Source organism: Uloborus diversus, chromosome 9 (assembly GCF_026930045.1).
Source record: "Uloborus diversus isolate 005 chromosome 9, Udiv.v.3.1, whole genome shotgun sequence".
NCBI lineage: Eukaryota > Metazoa > Arthropoda > Arachnida > Araneae > Uloboridae > Uloborus > Uloborus diversus.
This window is the reverse complement of record NC_072739.1, coordinates 54,868,047-54,884,723: the sequence shown is the minus strand read 5'-3', so window position 1 is coordinate 54,884,723 and position 16,677 is coordinate 54,868,047. Positions and strand designations below refer to the sequence as shown.

Sequence of the window (16,677 nt, the reverse complement as noted above, 5' to 3'; positions counted from 1 at the left end):
TTTGTACTTTAAGCATTGTTTGATAACGATGGGACTAAGAGCGGGCGGGGTTCAGTGTGCCCTCACGATTCACGAACTGTGTTTTTGAAACTGAAGTCAATTTCAGACTAGTTTAGGCAGGAAGCTGTGGCTACACGGAACCGTCCAAAAACGAAATTTTCAAGTATAGTGATTGCGTTGGAGAAAAGGGGGATCCGGGGTCTTTCCCCAAAAGTTCTTGAAACTGATGTTTGAAACACGCAATTTTAGTTTGTTTTTCAATACGTTAAGTGAGAGGGGGTGGAATTAGGGGCTACTCTAAAGACGCTAATTGAGACTGTCTTTGGTAGTAATGTTTGCGAATGGATTTCAAGGGTCCTCCACTGCAAAAATTTCGAAAAATGCCAAAGCAATTTTATATGACGTTTGATGATAGGAAGAGCTGTCATCTAAAAACACGTTTTGGATTTTGGAACCAACATTTTTAGGCTATGTTTGATTAAGTTAAGGTGGAAGAGGTGAATCAGAGACTTAATTGGGTCCTTAAGATCAATGGTTCAACCAGCGAAATTTTCCGAAAGTAAAGTCCTAGAAATGCAATTTTAAGCTTTCTTTAGTTTCGTCAAGGAGGTCCTGGCATTCTTTTGGATCTTCGTTATGGAGCCACATTTAAATTTGCTTCCCGGGGCAAGGGCCCTGTCCTCCTACCTGATCTGAAACCGGGCAGTTCATTCAAGATTTTAATCAGAAAAATTGTCGTAAAGGGAGAAAAGTACAACATTTTAGTTCGTCATTCATATATGTTACTCTCAAGAGGGAGTCGTAATTTTTCACTTTCTCTCCACGCATCCACGATTGTTAAACACAGAGTTTGTTACATAGTTTGTTGTTTGAAATGCTTGCGTGAGTATCTAATCAGTGCAGCTTTTTTTTTTTTTTTAATAAATAAAATATGTCTTCATTCATGAAATACACCGCCAGCTCAGTCATTTCCAGCCGAGGACTGCAGTTTCGTGCTTATTAGCACTTATCAGCCTGGCATAGGAAAGTGACTGAGCCGGAGATGGAGAATCTCTTAAGGAAGCCAAGAGTGCCAAACAAACTAGTAGCTAAAATAGAATTAGCACAGACCAGACGAGTGACCGAAGCAATGTTGTTCGGTTCAACTCGAAGATTGAAGGTTGTATTTCATGTATTTCTTCTTTAGCCCTGGCTAATTGGGCGGTAATTTACTGAATATATGTCTTTATTGTTTAGGTCTATAAAAGCTTTGGGGTAAACATTAGTGGCCGCCCTCGGTCCTCCTTTTAGACAGCACCATTTCATGCTTCAGAAGGGGGCCTTTCCCCTCCCCTGTATCCACGCCTGATTACGGGTTCTGTCACAAACTTTGCAACCAAATGAAGCATGTGTGTTAAGAGTAGATATTAATGGACAATAAACCAACACAATGTTCCCTAACATTCTACTTTTCTTAAACTATGCTATGCTGTCCGGAAATCGACACATACTTTGACAATTGAACATTTAAAAATCAGCATATTTATTCTACTTATTATAAGTTATCTTGTGAGAAATTCTTGAGGAATTTTGCTTGATTATAAGAACTATATGATGCGGCCTGCGGCCGCCCCTTGCTTTTGGCCGCCCTTGTGCGGCGCACACTCTGCACACCTGCTAGGATCGGCCCTGCCGAGTACTCGGTACTCCGCCAAATTTTGATCAGATACTCGGCCAACACCGAGTAGGTGTAAAAAATTGAATATTGTTCAAAGCAGATTTTACAATTAATAAAAAAGTACAAGCATATAATATACTACAATCATTTACAGCTCAAATTTACAAGTAAAATTCAAATTTTGAGAAAAATGAAGTTTGTTATGCTTCAATGGAGTAAATCATATATTTTAATGCCCCAAAGTTGATGAAACTTATTCATTAAAAATGGGGCAAAAAAAGTAAGTACAGAAAATATGAAATGTTCATATTATTAAATGTATTTTTGCCACTTCCAAAATTATTTATAAGAAGCATAAAAATACCTTTTCTTAAAAAATAAAACAACGTTAAAAGCACAAATGTGCAGGAACACTGCAGACAAGTGTTTTGGCATTACAAGGAATGCTTTTTTCAATGCACAAAATATGAGCTTACGTATTTGAAGACATCCGGCAAATATCTGATTTTTCTAAATTCATTAGCTCACATTTTATGCACTGAAAAAGATGTTCCTTGTAATACAGAAACACGTGTCTGCAGTGCTCTTGCACATTTGTGCTTTTAACATTGTTTCATTTGCTTTTAAAAATTATTTTAAGTTTAGCAGACTAGAGGTATAGATTTATATGTGTTTTAATTCTAACTTGATTAATCCTACCTCTTATGTATTTGTTTATTTTTACTTTAAAAATAACTTATTTGTAAAATTATTGACTTAAACAAAATCTTTCAAATAATGCATAATTAAATTTCAGCTGGAATTCTGTTTTCAAAAATATTATTTGGACATGGAGGTCTATACCAGTGTTGGGCATTAATCAACTAAATCCTCTATCGACTAAAGTAATCTGACTCCCATTTAGTTCAGACTAATATTTTAAAAATTTAATTCAATTGCAGACGAAGATTAATAGGCTGTGGGACGAAGGCATAAAAGATGCTTAAAAACATGGTTTCGTTTGCCAACTTCGGGGACTACAAAGAGTGATATTTTTCTGAATCCTTAGTGTCTACAGATGAAAAAAACCCAATGTTCACAAAAAAATATTGTCTCATAATTTTTTTACAGACCATTAGAAATACAAGACAAAATGAATAAAAATGAAAAAAGGCGAGAAAATTTTAAATACATCAAAAATATTATGCAACCACAATAAAAATACTATGCTTGTACAACATTTAAAATATTTTTTTTCAAGAACCAAACATTTCCTTCATCAGGGGTGCCAACCTAGGGGAGGGGTCATGGCGCAGACTGCGCCATTGAAATTTTTAGGAGGCGGGTTGTTTTAAGGGGTATTTTTCTCCTGGGGGGGGAGGGCTCTTGCTCTTCGGGGGTCTTTGTGAAACTTAAGGGGAGGGGTTATGCCCTTGCTTTTAGGGTGGGCACTCCTACCCTCGTCCTTAGTAAAAATCTAATTTTTTACAATTTCTTTTAGTACATACAGCAGGAGAGCAACAAACCAATAGTCCAGCAAGTTGACCAAAAAAGGCATATATTTTATAATTTAAATCTACTTTTTATACATACTAGATTTATCAAAAACTAATTCTAAACGGATTATCATATCTAGAAAATTTCGTCCTTTATTCTGGAGTAGCATCGTCAGAATCACTTATTTCATCCATCCAGTCTTCATGCATAGAACTGATTTCTTCTTGGGAGTTAACACAGCTGCTGTTATAAGAGCAAAACTCTGTGCATGAAAAATTTTTCATTTTGCATGTACATCTCTTCAAAGAGCACTTTGTTTTCTGGCATGCGCAGGAGATTTGTTTTTGTATAATATCTGGTGCAATTGGAATAGTGTTCCATTGTATTTCGATGTTGCCAGCATTTACACTCCAACCATGTTCTGATGGAGTAGGAGCATTAATTAAATTTTGCAAGCATCGGCGATGAATATTTGCTTGATAGTTACTTCTCTTGATGTGTAACAGAAGAGAATCCAAATTTGGAGGTAATGATACATCTAGTCTAAATTTTAACTTAAATATCAGGTAACGAACTTCATCAATGTGCTTCAAATGAGGATATCCGTACAGTGCACAAACAAATGCTTGAAGATCTTTAACCAACGACTCATTCACTTCCCATGAAGAACCCAGTTCTTGAAACATTTTTAGGCTATTCAGTTTAGACTGCATTAAGAAAAAAGGTTTGCTTTTGCCTTTGCCTTTGAAAGCACTACATGTGTCGCAGCCAGTAAATACATGTAACCCGATCAATGCTGAGCAAAGATCGTTACCTAACATCTTAGCAATGACGGAGATGTTCTTCAATTTTAAACTGCATGAAGTGCCCATTAGTAAATAGGTATCAGTTGCAAAATACTGATTCATTGCTAAGGAAAGAATGAAAACATTTGTGTCTGAACTCTTTATCAAAACAGTAGCAGCAGAGCTTTTCGATGCATAAAAAACGTGCAAAAGAAGTCTGGTGTCAGCCTCTTCATGGTCAGACCTTAATTCTGTAACTTCTCTCGCATCTAGTTTGCTCTCTGTAGGAGTTAGACGGTGACATTCCTGTCCATGTGAAAGAAAAATGGACACGCCTTTAAGGACAGCAGAATCGTAGGATGTCCATTGGTTGAAAAGGAAATTCACTAGGGCTTCTTTGTTAAGACCATGTGCAAGGAACTTCTTAAACTGTTTCGATGTTTTTTGATTAGGGTTTCTGATGTTAATAAAAATTTCGCTACCAAAATTTTTTCTTTCTCTTTTACTTGCTTTAATACTAATCGGAGGGTATGTATTTGTTACAAAATGTACAGCTGTACAATTATATTTTATGCTTATATTGAAGACATATTCGATAAGAGTGACTGCTAATTCTCCCATTGTATTTGGTATATCTTTCATTTGCTGCAGCACTGCTATCCCATCAATATTATTACTCCATTTCTTGGAATTTGATTTAGGTCGGCATTACTGTCAGCCAGATCCAGTACCGTTTGGACCAAGGATGCCTTGTTTGTTTTAACAAGGCATCCGTCAATATTTGCAATTGCCGGTGGGTGTGGAGTTGAGTTATACTTCATGATACTTCTCATGTCGAGCTCTGACGATTGTCCTATTACAATTATGCGAGCTAAAAGATCTGTGGAACTTTTAAGAAACTTTTTCTCAGACTGCTCTTTTAATGTATGGTTTTTTTTTTCGAATCTGAAAATATCAACAGCTTTTGCAGCTTAATTGGAGAGTATATGACTGAATCACATTCTTCAAAAAGACGTTCTTTGCAGTATTTTTCATAAGCTTCTTTTCCTATAAACTTTGCTTTAGTGAGATCAGATTGTACAGAGTTAGATGCATATGCTCCACTTGAAATATTCACTAATGCTTCTTCGCTCCACGTAAAGGGATTTATCATCGAAGTTATATTATTTATAGCACTATTTACCATCGCCTCATGTTTTTGAATTTGTGCGGGTTGCAAATCTTTTTTCATGAACTCCTTTGTTGTTCTCCCAGCGAGTTGCTCACAAGATGAAGAGACATGAGCCCTCAAATGGTGCGATAGCATCCAACGATGCACAGCAGCTGGATTTCTGGTAAATCCTGTCAACCCACCTTTTGTTTTTGAGTCTCGGTTAGCTGTTTGCTCTATTACTTGATCCATGGCTATGCCACAAAATCCATAGCTTGTTTGTCTTTGAGCCACAAATTTACCAGCACTTAGCTCATTGTGTGCACATGGATGTGTCTCAGGCAAATTCAGCATCTCATGTAAATAAACAGGTAAATAACGAGCATAGTTGATATGATCATAACTGAAAAACCAAGGTATTAATTCTTCAACAGTAACAAGATGTAAATCCCAGTCGGCGTTTCTTGTTGCTCGTAAAAATCTCAACAGACAGCCAACCATCTCCAAGTATGATATCCAAAATGCAAATGTCATGTTGTTTTCACAGTTTTCAACAACAAACTCATTAAACTTCTTCATAGTCAGAAGGAAATCTTCAGGAAACTGGTTTTCTTTTAAAATTTTCAGTTTAAAACTTTGATAGAGATGAAAAGATATCTTCAAACAATCAAGCTGCTCTTTGACTGATAATGAATTTAGAAATTCAGACCATAGAAGTCTACATAATGCTTCAAAGATTATTTCGTGGCAGCGTATGCTACGATTATAGTGCTTACCACTCAGAACACCATTTATTGATCCTTCAGCAATGATTCCAGACTCAATCATAATATTGCAAAGTCCTCCATTCTTGAAGCGTTTGCCTAGCACAGAGAGAAAAGACAGTGAAGTATGAAATTCACCAAGACGTATTACTAAATGTTTGAAATTTTCCTCCTTCCAACGTATTTGTTGTGCCTTAGAATAAATTGCCTGATCAAATACTAGAACATTTTCTTGTAATTCTAGTTTTTGGCACAAATACGAGCTTTTTTCCAGAATTGCATTAACTGTAGAAAATTCTGTTGGGTTTGCTTCTAACACAGGGAGATATCGTATTGTTGATAGAGAAGGTATATTTTCTTTATTCAATGTGCAATTGTAACCAGTCCAAGCCGGTAAAATTTCTTTATCTTTCATAGGGAGTTTCGAAAAAATGTAAGCAGCATCTGCAAGTCTTGCATTATCTAATTTTACTCTTTTATTGTTGCATGAGAGGGTTTGAGAGATTTGAGGGGAACAACGATGTCCAATGGAATAATTAGATAAATATATTACTGGTGGATCAATTTTCCTTTTCTTCGATTTTTTCCCAGTTTTAATATACATTTGTGGACTTTCGGAGGAATCTTGTGCTTCTGTTTGTACAATTATACCATTAGTGCTATGAGTAGTCCCGTGTCCAGTTACTGTTTCTTTGTAAAAGTCAATATTATCCCAAACCAGAGTTGCAAACATTTTTGGAACAATACCTATGGGAAGACTATTTGTTGTGTTTAACTGCAGTTCTGCTAGTTGAGTGTCATACTCAAGTACAGCTGAATGTGAAATGCAGTGGCCCAACCCATTTAAAATGTTGATTACACGTGCTGATCCAGTTATATGCATCATTTCCATTGCCAGTGATATGTCCTTCGGAGTCTGTTTTCTTCCTGCTGATGTAACATATATCAAATCTTGAGAAATAGAAAAAAGTTAACGTTTAACCTTTTCTGATACACTAATAAATTCGACAGTTTCCAAATCTTCGCTTTCACCAACACACCATGCTAAGAAATTAAATAACACTGGATGAATCTTGCGTTCAACAGAAGCTTCATTTAAATCTTCTGCAGTAGGAGGCCATGTGCATTGAAGAGCCGGTGAGTTCTTTATTATATTATGTAGAATTAATGCTGCTTTATACAGAATATTAATTTCTGTACTGTTACCATTTATTAAATCATTTGATGGTTCAATCATATCTTCATCGGTATCTGTTGAGTCATTGGAGAATGAACTTTTTTCAATTAGTACAGGTTGCTTATATTTGTTGCACAAAACTAATTCAGGAAGATTTCGTTGCTTTGGCTTCACAAACACTAGTTGAGGAAAGTCCCTCTGTAACCATCTTTTCATCTGCCTGTTACTTATATTTTGCTCTTCTGTATTTAAACTTTCTGCAGTGCTTAAATATATCTGTGATAGTTTGTTCATAGAAAGAATTTCAGAATTTCTTACGATTCTTTTCTCTACTATGTCACAGAAAGCAGAATATGCTGCTGGGTGGTCAACTTTAGAAGCGGTCTGAACGCTCAATTTAGTGTAAGATTTATAGCAACTCTTATGATATTTTGTTCCTTTTGCAATTAGATTAGTATCTTGGATTTGAAAGAGAAGTCTTTGATCATTTTTCTTCAAAGCATTTTCCAGTAAAGACTTACTTGCAATGAATGTCTGGCACACACTTAGTTTTTCCTTGCATTTTTTCCCAGAACATTTCTTAGAGAAATATTGTTCTTTACTGCAGAGCAGGCAGAGATCGGGGAAAATGTCTCTTCGGTCAGCAGTCTTAACTCTTAGCCGTTTCGGACGATTCGGTATTTTTGGTGGTTGAACTTCACCTTCACAGGGTTTCTTTTCGAATCTTTCTATTCTAGTTTTATCTGTAAATCGCATGTAACATTTTCGGTGGTAAGAGTAGCGATAACATTTTTCATAGCATGCATCTCCACGAAATCCTTCCAACTCCTTCAACTGCTCTGCTGCATCTTTCTCTTTGCATTCACTTATGCACTTATCCATTTATGCATGTACTCTCTTATTTTCTCAAAACTTTTTTTTGAAATAAGAATCATACCTTCATTCGTGTCTTCCGTGACATGAATACAATAAAATAAAGGTAATTCATCATCCATGATTGTAATCCAATGAAACAAACAGCTCAAATCCAACCAAAAATGGTGTAAACTAAAACCATTTAATTGTATTTGGTGTTAATGTCAAATAGAATTGTATGTGAACTTGTAAAACAGTCATAAAAATGAACTTGAAATATCGTCTATTGCTAAAAAGCAATATTGTTAGAAAAGAAAGGTATAAAACAAATTGATAAGACAATGAAATATGCTTTTTAATTTTTAATTTTATCGTCTGCTAATGTTAATGTTAGGTAACAATAAATGGACTTTATATATTTAATATTACTTAAGATAATGATTTTTTTCTGGTTACTGTGTCATATTTAAATGAGTTTGTAATATGACGGCTAACGTGCTCTCATAAGATTTAAGAAAAATTGAAAAGCAAAACTATTTAGATCAACAACCGAGTATTTTCTCTTACATTAAAATTACTTCGAATCTGATAAAATTAGAAAGTAACAATTTGAACAAATTTTATACTCTGGTACAATGTTTTAAGTTTTATTCAATGCATAAAAAATGTGTTTGTTCTCTAATTATGGATCATTTAAACTTGTTTACTATTCCACTGCAGAATATTGAAATATTTGGCCACGCCGAACATTCGATTTTTTCAGTGGCGGATCTAGAACTCAAGCAAGGGGGGTGGGGGGCTAACCTCGGTCCAAGTAAGGAGTCACCGTTTTAAAGGGTCGTTTTCGTCGTTTTTGCGGATACTCTCAATATCGGTGGGGGGGGGGGGGTAGAGAGACACACACCCTTATTTAAACAATATGAAATTTTTTTCTACAATGGATAACTCTCCCGAAAAAGTTAGGACTTTAAATACGGTTTTTTACTTGAAATAAACTTATATAGTATACTGAAGAATATGAATAATTTCGCGAACATATTAAAGGTCTGAAAACTCTGTATGCACCTCAGTTGGATATAAAGCTACAAATTACCGCCCCATGGCTAGAACTAAGACGAAATTGCAAGCAAACACCGAAAATGTCAGTTACAGCATACAGAGATAGCAACTACGTTCTAGCTTTATGCTCATGAGTCTGGATACTAGCCAAAACCATGCTCAGGCAAAAACTTCTTATAAAGCTGAGTAAATTATCACATTGGTAGATAAAAATGCATTCGCAGAACAGAAAGAGGCGTGCAAACATGGTATGGCTCCTTATCGAAAAAACGTAGATAAAAGCTAGAGTATAAATATTATACCCCACTTATTGCTAGAGAAAGGTAGTAAAAAGAAGCGGATGCGTGAAGGGGGTCAGGACTCTCCCGTAGAAATTTGAAAAATTGATGTCAAAACTGTAATTTTTTAAAACAGGCATTACTTAGTGTAACATGCTTGCTTGTATCATATGCTTATGTATCAAGTACTCCTGCCTTTCCCCCACCCTACACACTCTGGAAAACGTTGAAATGGTGTACCTTAAGTTATATAATCATTTCCGATGAGAACTTAAAATTTTTTTGAGAGTCCTTAAAAAGTCCTTAATTTTCACTTTTAAAAATGAGTATGAACCCTGATGTACATATCAGCAGCAAATGTATCTGCACAGCATCAAAATGTACCCATGCAAGCGTGCGTCTATATTATCTATCTATGTTGACAATTCTTGTAAACTGACCCACCCTGTGCAATCTAAAAAAGTAGAAATTATTTCCAATTACCTTGATATTGAAGATGAGTTTTATGAACTAATAGTAATATTTCCTTCTAATTATATACAGTAAACTCCTGATTATCCGCGAGTCATTCAACAATCAAGAACATGTATTTTCGCAGCAAGAAGCTTAAGCCAATGGCTGTTTTCTTCTCGAAAAATTGCAGATTTAACCTCATAGTTGTTTATGTTTTATTATTTATTGATTTGGTTATTTTTTACACTTTTTTCATCCTGCATGCCCTTGTTATTTATTGATGTTCAGTTCTGTTGTGCAAAAATATAAAAACATTTTTATTGTGCTGCATATATTTTCACAAAACAAAATACTATGTATCAATAAAGCCATGTTTGTCAGCAAGAATATTTTTTACCTTTGGTTGTCCCTCCCTATAGCCTTTTAGCGGTTTGGCCGCGATTTTTGATATCCACTGTACTTGTGCCTCTTAATTCCTTATATAATTGGGAGTTTACTGTACAGGAAAATCTTAATGTGAAATGCCAGAAACTTCACAATTTGTTCGATTAGCTGTTATTTATAACAGTTGCATAAATAAGTGAAATAGTGAAAAAAAAACAAATGAGTATTGTCTTTAAAAAAATGAATTACTACTATTCATTATTGCGGTATGAACGTATCTGTTAGTTATTAAGATTTTCCATTTTTTGAAAAGAAGGATGCTAAGCAGTGGTGGAACAAGTGATAATCCGCATTGACACCTAGAAAGTTCCGAGAAATGTCCACAGACAACAGGTATAAGGGCTTTATGCTCCATACAAAAATATTTAACGTATTCTTGACTTTTTAGTCGTAGAAAATGATGCATAATTTCGACAAAAAAATGGCATTCATCAGCAAAAGTTTTCAGAGGAGGGGTCAAAAATTTTTGTTTGTCTTAGCCTAAACTTTCATTTGAATGCACCTATTGTGCATAAGATTTTCAATTTAATTACGTACAGTGATGTTCCTATCATTTTTTCTGAGAGTATACTCCCAGTAATCAATTATGCACAATATGTGTATGCGATCATATGCATAATATGAAAATTTTTTAAGCTTGGGTATAGGATATATGTTTTAAAAACGTTTGAGAGTATACGCGTACTATATGGAGTATACGCTAGGGGGGCACCACTGATTATATATAGTGGACCCTATCTGAACACTCGCTAAAGTGAGCACTGGCCTGAAACATAAATTTTTGGGAGGGCGGAACACAAGATAGTCCCAGAATACATGTGCATTATCCAATTTTCTCCTATAAAGAACACGTCCATAATCCAAACATTTTTGCTTGGTTCCATGATTGTTTCAAACCAACTTAACTAAGAAAATATTCGTTTTAACCGAGATTTTGTATTAACCGTGAATATTGGGAATTTAACAATATTTTTGCATTAATATTTTATTATTGGGTCTAAATGCTACTAAAATATATATATCGTCACCTCAGAGCAATAGTAGGATATCTTAGTGTTATTCCTGGGATTAGATTTCTTACTGTTGCTCTGAGGCGACAATATTCTCTTGCTATATTATTTTCTATTTTTAAATTGAAAAATCACTATTCGTATTCAACAACCAGGGGCATGCACAAAAATTTTGGGGCCCATCACAAATGACTTTCCCGTTACCCTTTATGTTGTTTATCCCTATTTTCATCCCTAGTTTAAAAAATATTTTGCCAACAGGTGTCCTCCCCCCCTTTGCACGCCCCTGGCAATAACTAATCTGAGTTTTTTTTTCTTTTGTACTTCTTAAGTTAGTGCGTACTAACTTGTACGAATTGTTTGTTATGTGGGAATTTAAATATTTTGTTTGAATGGTTAGCTATACAATTTTATCAAACATTTAGAATTAATGTGAATGTTACTTGATGAAAAATACAAAATTTTTGTTTTTTCCCAATAAATAAGAAAAAATTTCAGAAATTTTTAGCTGCGAGCTGTCACATTTCCTCATCAATACACAAGCCCAATGAATGTGCATGTAAGTGAAGTTGGACAATTCCACGTGTCCAGAACATCTCTGGGCTGTCGCATTGGAATGAAAACATCATACTGCGACAAAACATACATGTTGCATTGCAACATAACAGAAGTTGGACAATTCCACGGTGCCAAAACATCCCTGGGCTGACACATTACAACAACTCATACATGTCGCATTACGACGTAACTGAAGTTGGACAATTCTACGTCTTCAGAACATCCTTGGGCTGTCGCATTGCGACAACCCATGCATGTCGCATTGTGACGTAACTGAAGTTGGACAATTCCACGTCTCCAGAACGTCTCTGGGCTGTCGCATTGCGACAACCCATACATGTCGCATTGCAACGTAACTGAAGTTGGACAATTCCACGTCTCCAGAACGTCTCTGGGCTGTCGCAATGCGACGACAACATCACATTGCGACGAACCATACACGTCGCATTGCGACGTAACTGAAGTCGGACAATTCCACGTTGCCAGAACATCTCTGGGACGTTTCTGGAATGTGCCGTGACGTGCCCGAGACGTTACAAACGTCGCAGTGCGACGTATTTGCTACGTTGCTGAGATGTGACTGTGCTATGTGGGAAGACATGACACAGATCATGTCGCTCATCACTCAAGTACTGAACCAACTCCAGGCCCAACAGCAACAGATCAACGACCTCATAAGCGGCCTCGCAGCCCTAGCGAGGCCATAAGCTTTCTCCCCCCCCCCCCTTTTTGGACTTTTCCCAGGCATCCTAAATGCCTGGAGGCCCATTCAAATTTATTCATTCCCTTTCCCTCTCACTCTTACCCTCCCTTGAATCGGGGTAAAGGCGCGCAAGCGCCATAGGCCCATAGAAAATGTCAACTCGTCGATGAATACACAATGTTCTAAGAATCTTTCGGTAGTCGTGTTACACTGAAATTTTCATAAGCGCAGACAAATAATTTGTCTGACGTCTAAAACATTTCCCTGAAACCTAAGGTTTTTCAATTTTAGCCGGTCTTTATCAATATATATTTGTGTGTATGCACTTTGCAGTCGCGCCTGTTCATAGTGAAGTTTAAGGAACCGAATAACAATTTCGTTTATAGCCTCAATTTCGCTATAAAAAGGTAAACAACAAGAAGGGAACTGAACCATAAATACAATATATACGGCTTGAATATTAGTACGAAAACCCAAATTTCTAGTTGAATTTTAATTCAAAGTGTCAAAGGTCAAAGTTTTTTAATATCCTGGATAAAAAAACAAATACATAGCCACAAGTTTTCAATCAAGCAATGCATTTTCTACACTTATAATTTATATCTTTTACTTGTGCTTTTAAGACGTTGTTTTTGACTTTTATCTATTTCTTGCACAAAGCTCATTCTTTTTAAAGTGCATATTTTATTTACACATTTAAAAATTGAAGATATTTTGGAACACCCGATTTAAAATGGTGTTAAAGCTTCATTGAAACATTATCATTACTTAATATTATTCATAAATGGGGGGAAAAATTCAAAAAAAAATAAATTAATAATAATAATAATAATTAATACCAAACAGAAAAGAAAGAAACATTTAGCATCCAGCCCATAGCTTTCATTTGAATTTTGACGTCTTGAATTTAAATTATGTTTTTCACAATCACGAATTGTGGTAGAACCCTACTCGTTGGGTTTCTTATTTCTACAAATGGTTCCTATCCGAATTATATTTGTAAAAGTAATGATTTGAATACATGACGTCTACATTCAAATGAATTCCAGGGGCTGGATGCTGGACGTTGTTGACTGAATGCTGTTTTTGTCTGAAAAGTATTGTGTAAAATCGAGAGGGTCGGGAATAAGTAAAGTCGATGGCGGGGGACATGAACTTCACCGCCCAGGAGGAGGGACATGCTCGCGAAGACACGTGGAACAGACGAGTTTGCATTAAAAGCATAGAAAAATAAAGTCGAAAAGAACATCAACTACGGACAAGTGAAAACAATAACCAACTGTGGTAGCTCAAAAATAGAATATATTTGGTCTTGGTCAAGCAATATTAAGGTATTCGAGGGCGAATGATTGGTATTAGTCTCACGCAACTTTGCGCACATCTCTCAACTTTTGTTGATTTTAAATGTTAACATTTATTGACATAGAAATTACACTATTTTAATGTACAAACATGCAAATTAAATTACACTTGTTTCGGGGTTACTAAGAACATCTTTATCAATAGAGATATGTGTTTCTGTCTTTTACATCATTCAAAAAGTTTTTATTGGGCCTGACAGATTTCTCTTCCACGTCCTAGAGTTATTTGAGTTACCCTAATTTTGCTAACAGTTTAAAATTTCCCCGGGAAGTCGAGAAGAGATCAAAAAAAGAAAAATTAGAGCAATAAATGTTAGTTCACTCAACAATTTATAAATTCTGCTTCATGAATACTTTTATACAAAAAGAGAAAAATTAAATTGAAATATTTTTTAAATTTAAAGGATATAGTATACTAATGTCTGTAATTTGCAAATGTCGGATTATATTTTCAATTCTGATATTTTTTTTCTGAATATAAATTACGTATGTAAGACATTGTTCACGTTCTTACGAGCAAACAATTGACGTAAGTTGGGAATATTCCACGTAATTGTTACGATTGTTTGATTGATTGCAATAATTTGCATCAATGAAAGCTTGATTGAGTGCAGCTATCAAGTTTAGGACTTCGTTTGCACGAAGCTGTCAACATTGTGTGGTAATAAAGAGGTTTCATTTAATTTCGAAATGCGAGCATGAATGAATTTTCTGAAAATTGTGCTTTTAGCCGTTGCTTTTCTCACCATAGTATCCGCAGAAAGGAAAGCATTTCTGATTATTGTTATTGTTATTATTACTATTTTGAATCGCAGAAAGCAATGCATAACTAATGTAACCAAAAATTGAAAACCATTAGAAAAAAAGACCTGAGAAGAAAAAAAAATCAAAAAAAGTTTTAAAAAGTTATTCTATTCCTCCTAACATTTTGCATTTGAATAAGTCGAAGTACATTGTTCCAAGTGTACTGCAAGTAAACTGCAGCTTGTATTTTTAATTTAAGTACATTATTGCAAGTAATTCCCTGTTGCTCGTGTAATTCCACCCACGAAATGTATTTTCAAATGTTCTCAAACATCATATAACTGCGTGCTTCGAAAATACACTTCAATAAAAGACTTACCAACTACTTATTAGCACTTTTCGTCTGATGCGTAAAATATTATTATTATTATTATTGAAAAAGAATTTCAATTTTAAGAAGTATATTAATCATTTAGTCTTGTGTATGCTGCTCAAGTCACCATGCTGATTATCTATGTTTTTGCGGGATGATTTGTTTACTGATAGTAAACAAATGCAGCCCTGCGCATGATGAATCACCGGAAAAATATAAATAAATATCTAAAACATTAATTGATAATTGATTAATTAACAAAAATGTCAGTTCAGCGTTGCATATCCTCCACCGAATTGCAGAAGTATTTCTTTTTCGACCATATATATATATATATATATATATATATACTAAAAATAGCGGGATCCCCCCCCCCCCTCTTTGAAATGTAACCATATCCTAATATGAAATTGTTTTCTGATTACGACATTTCTGCCGTCCCCCCAATAATTAAAAATAAACTCAGCATCGTTCCACCTCTTGACTGTAAATATCCGATAACCGATATGTAATCATCCCTCCTCACCCCTCACCCCTTTTTTCCGGGACTACACCACAGTTTTACACTAAGCTTATACCTCTTATGTTTTTTTTTATATATATATAATCATATCCTAACGCAAAAAATTGCATTCTTTAATTAAACTTCAGACAAGAAACGAATTAGCTTTATGAACGAAATAAGATTCGGACGTGGTAATTGAAAACATCGTTTAAAAAAAAAATAAGACAATCGTTTTTCCTGTTCAATTTATGATAAATTTTCATTTCATTCATCAATTTTTCATGAATATAAAATCTGGGAACGCATATCCAAAAAAAAAAAAACTTTGTTTCAAAAATTACCGCAGACCCTTTGGTACTGACTTTATTTTCTGTTCTGTTCAACCTTCGCGTCGGTACTGTTCAAGTGGGGTTTTGGCCGCCAGCTAATTTCTTTGATTGCTCTTCACGACGGGGGTCATTTAGGGGATCCTTTCCCTCCAGAACAATGACAGCTGTTACAGGTCACGTGTTCCTGCCTTACATCGATTACCGTCCACTCCATTGGCCGTTGAAGTGTCAATCACTTGATTGAAGTTCACTATATATATATATATATATATAGTGAACTTCAATGATTCATATTTATATATATATATATATATATATATATATATATATATATATATATATATATATATATATATATACAGATCGAGAAAAATCATGTAAAATCTTAGGTACCGGAAAAAAATGTCAGACGCCAAATAAAAGATATTTTTCTGAGTTTATAAGAAAATTCGGGCAGAATAGCATGAGTTCTGAAAGATTCTTGCTCTCAAAAAACGAGTCGCCTTGAAAGTATCCTTTTTAAATGTAGAACGTGTGAAATCAGGACTTTTTTGCTTTAAATTTTAAACTTTTATGTGGCAGACAATTTACCGATCAGCAGTTATTACAGCAACTTAGGAGGAAATTAGACTAGGGCTTGGAGTTGAACCAAGGACCTTCGGGTTCGAGTCCCGACGCTCTACCATCTGAGCTACCCTAGATTAGGTTGTATTTGCTGCATTATTTGCTGGTAATAACATGTTTTCAAAGATTTCTACACATATCCACTGTTTTCCAAATTGTGGATCGCGAATCGTGCTCCCGCAAGTCCGTTTCACCACGGAGCTACGAGTGATAAGGAGCCGACACGGCAGAATACGCTGAAAGCTTAGTTAACTGTTCTTTTAACTGGCAGCCATCTTGTGGTTTGCAAAACATTGGATGATTGCAGTCAATTACATAGTATGCTCTTCATATTCAGAAATTAAATATGACAAGCTGTACGGCTTATAACTG

The 16,677-nt window shown here is 35.2% G+C and overlaps 1 non-coding gene across 1 annotated transcript; it reads right to left on the bottom strand.

Moving 5' to 3' along the window:
* Positions 1-16,306: 16,306 nt before the first annotated feature.
* Trnar-ucg (transfer RNA arginine (anticodon UCG)) lies at positions 16,307-16,382 on the bottom strand. Its single transcript has one exon. It is a non-coding gene; the product is annotated as a tRNA-Arg (tRNA).
* Positions 16,383-16,677: the final 295 nt, after the last annotated feature.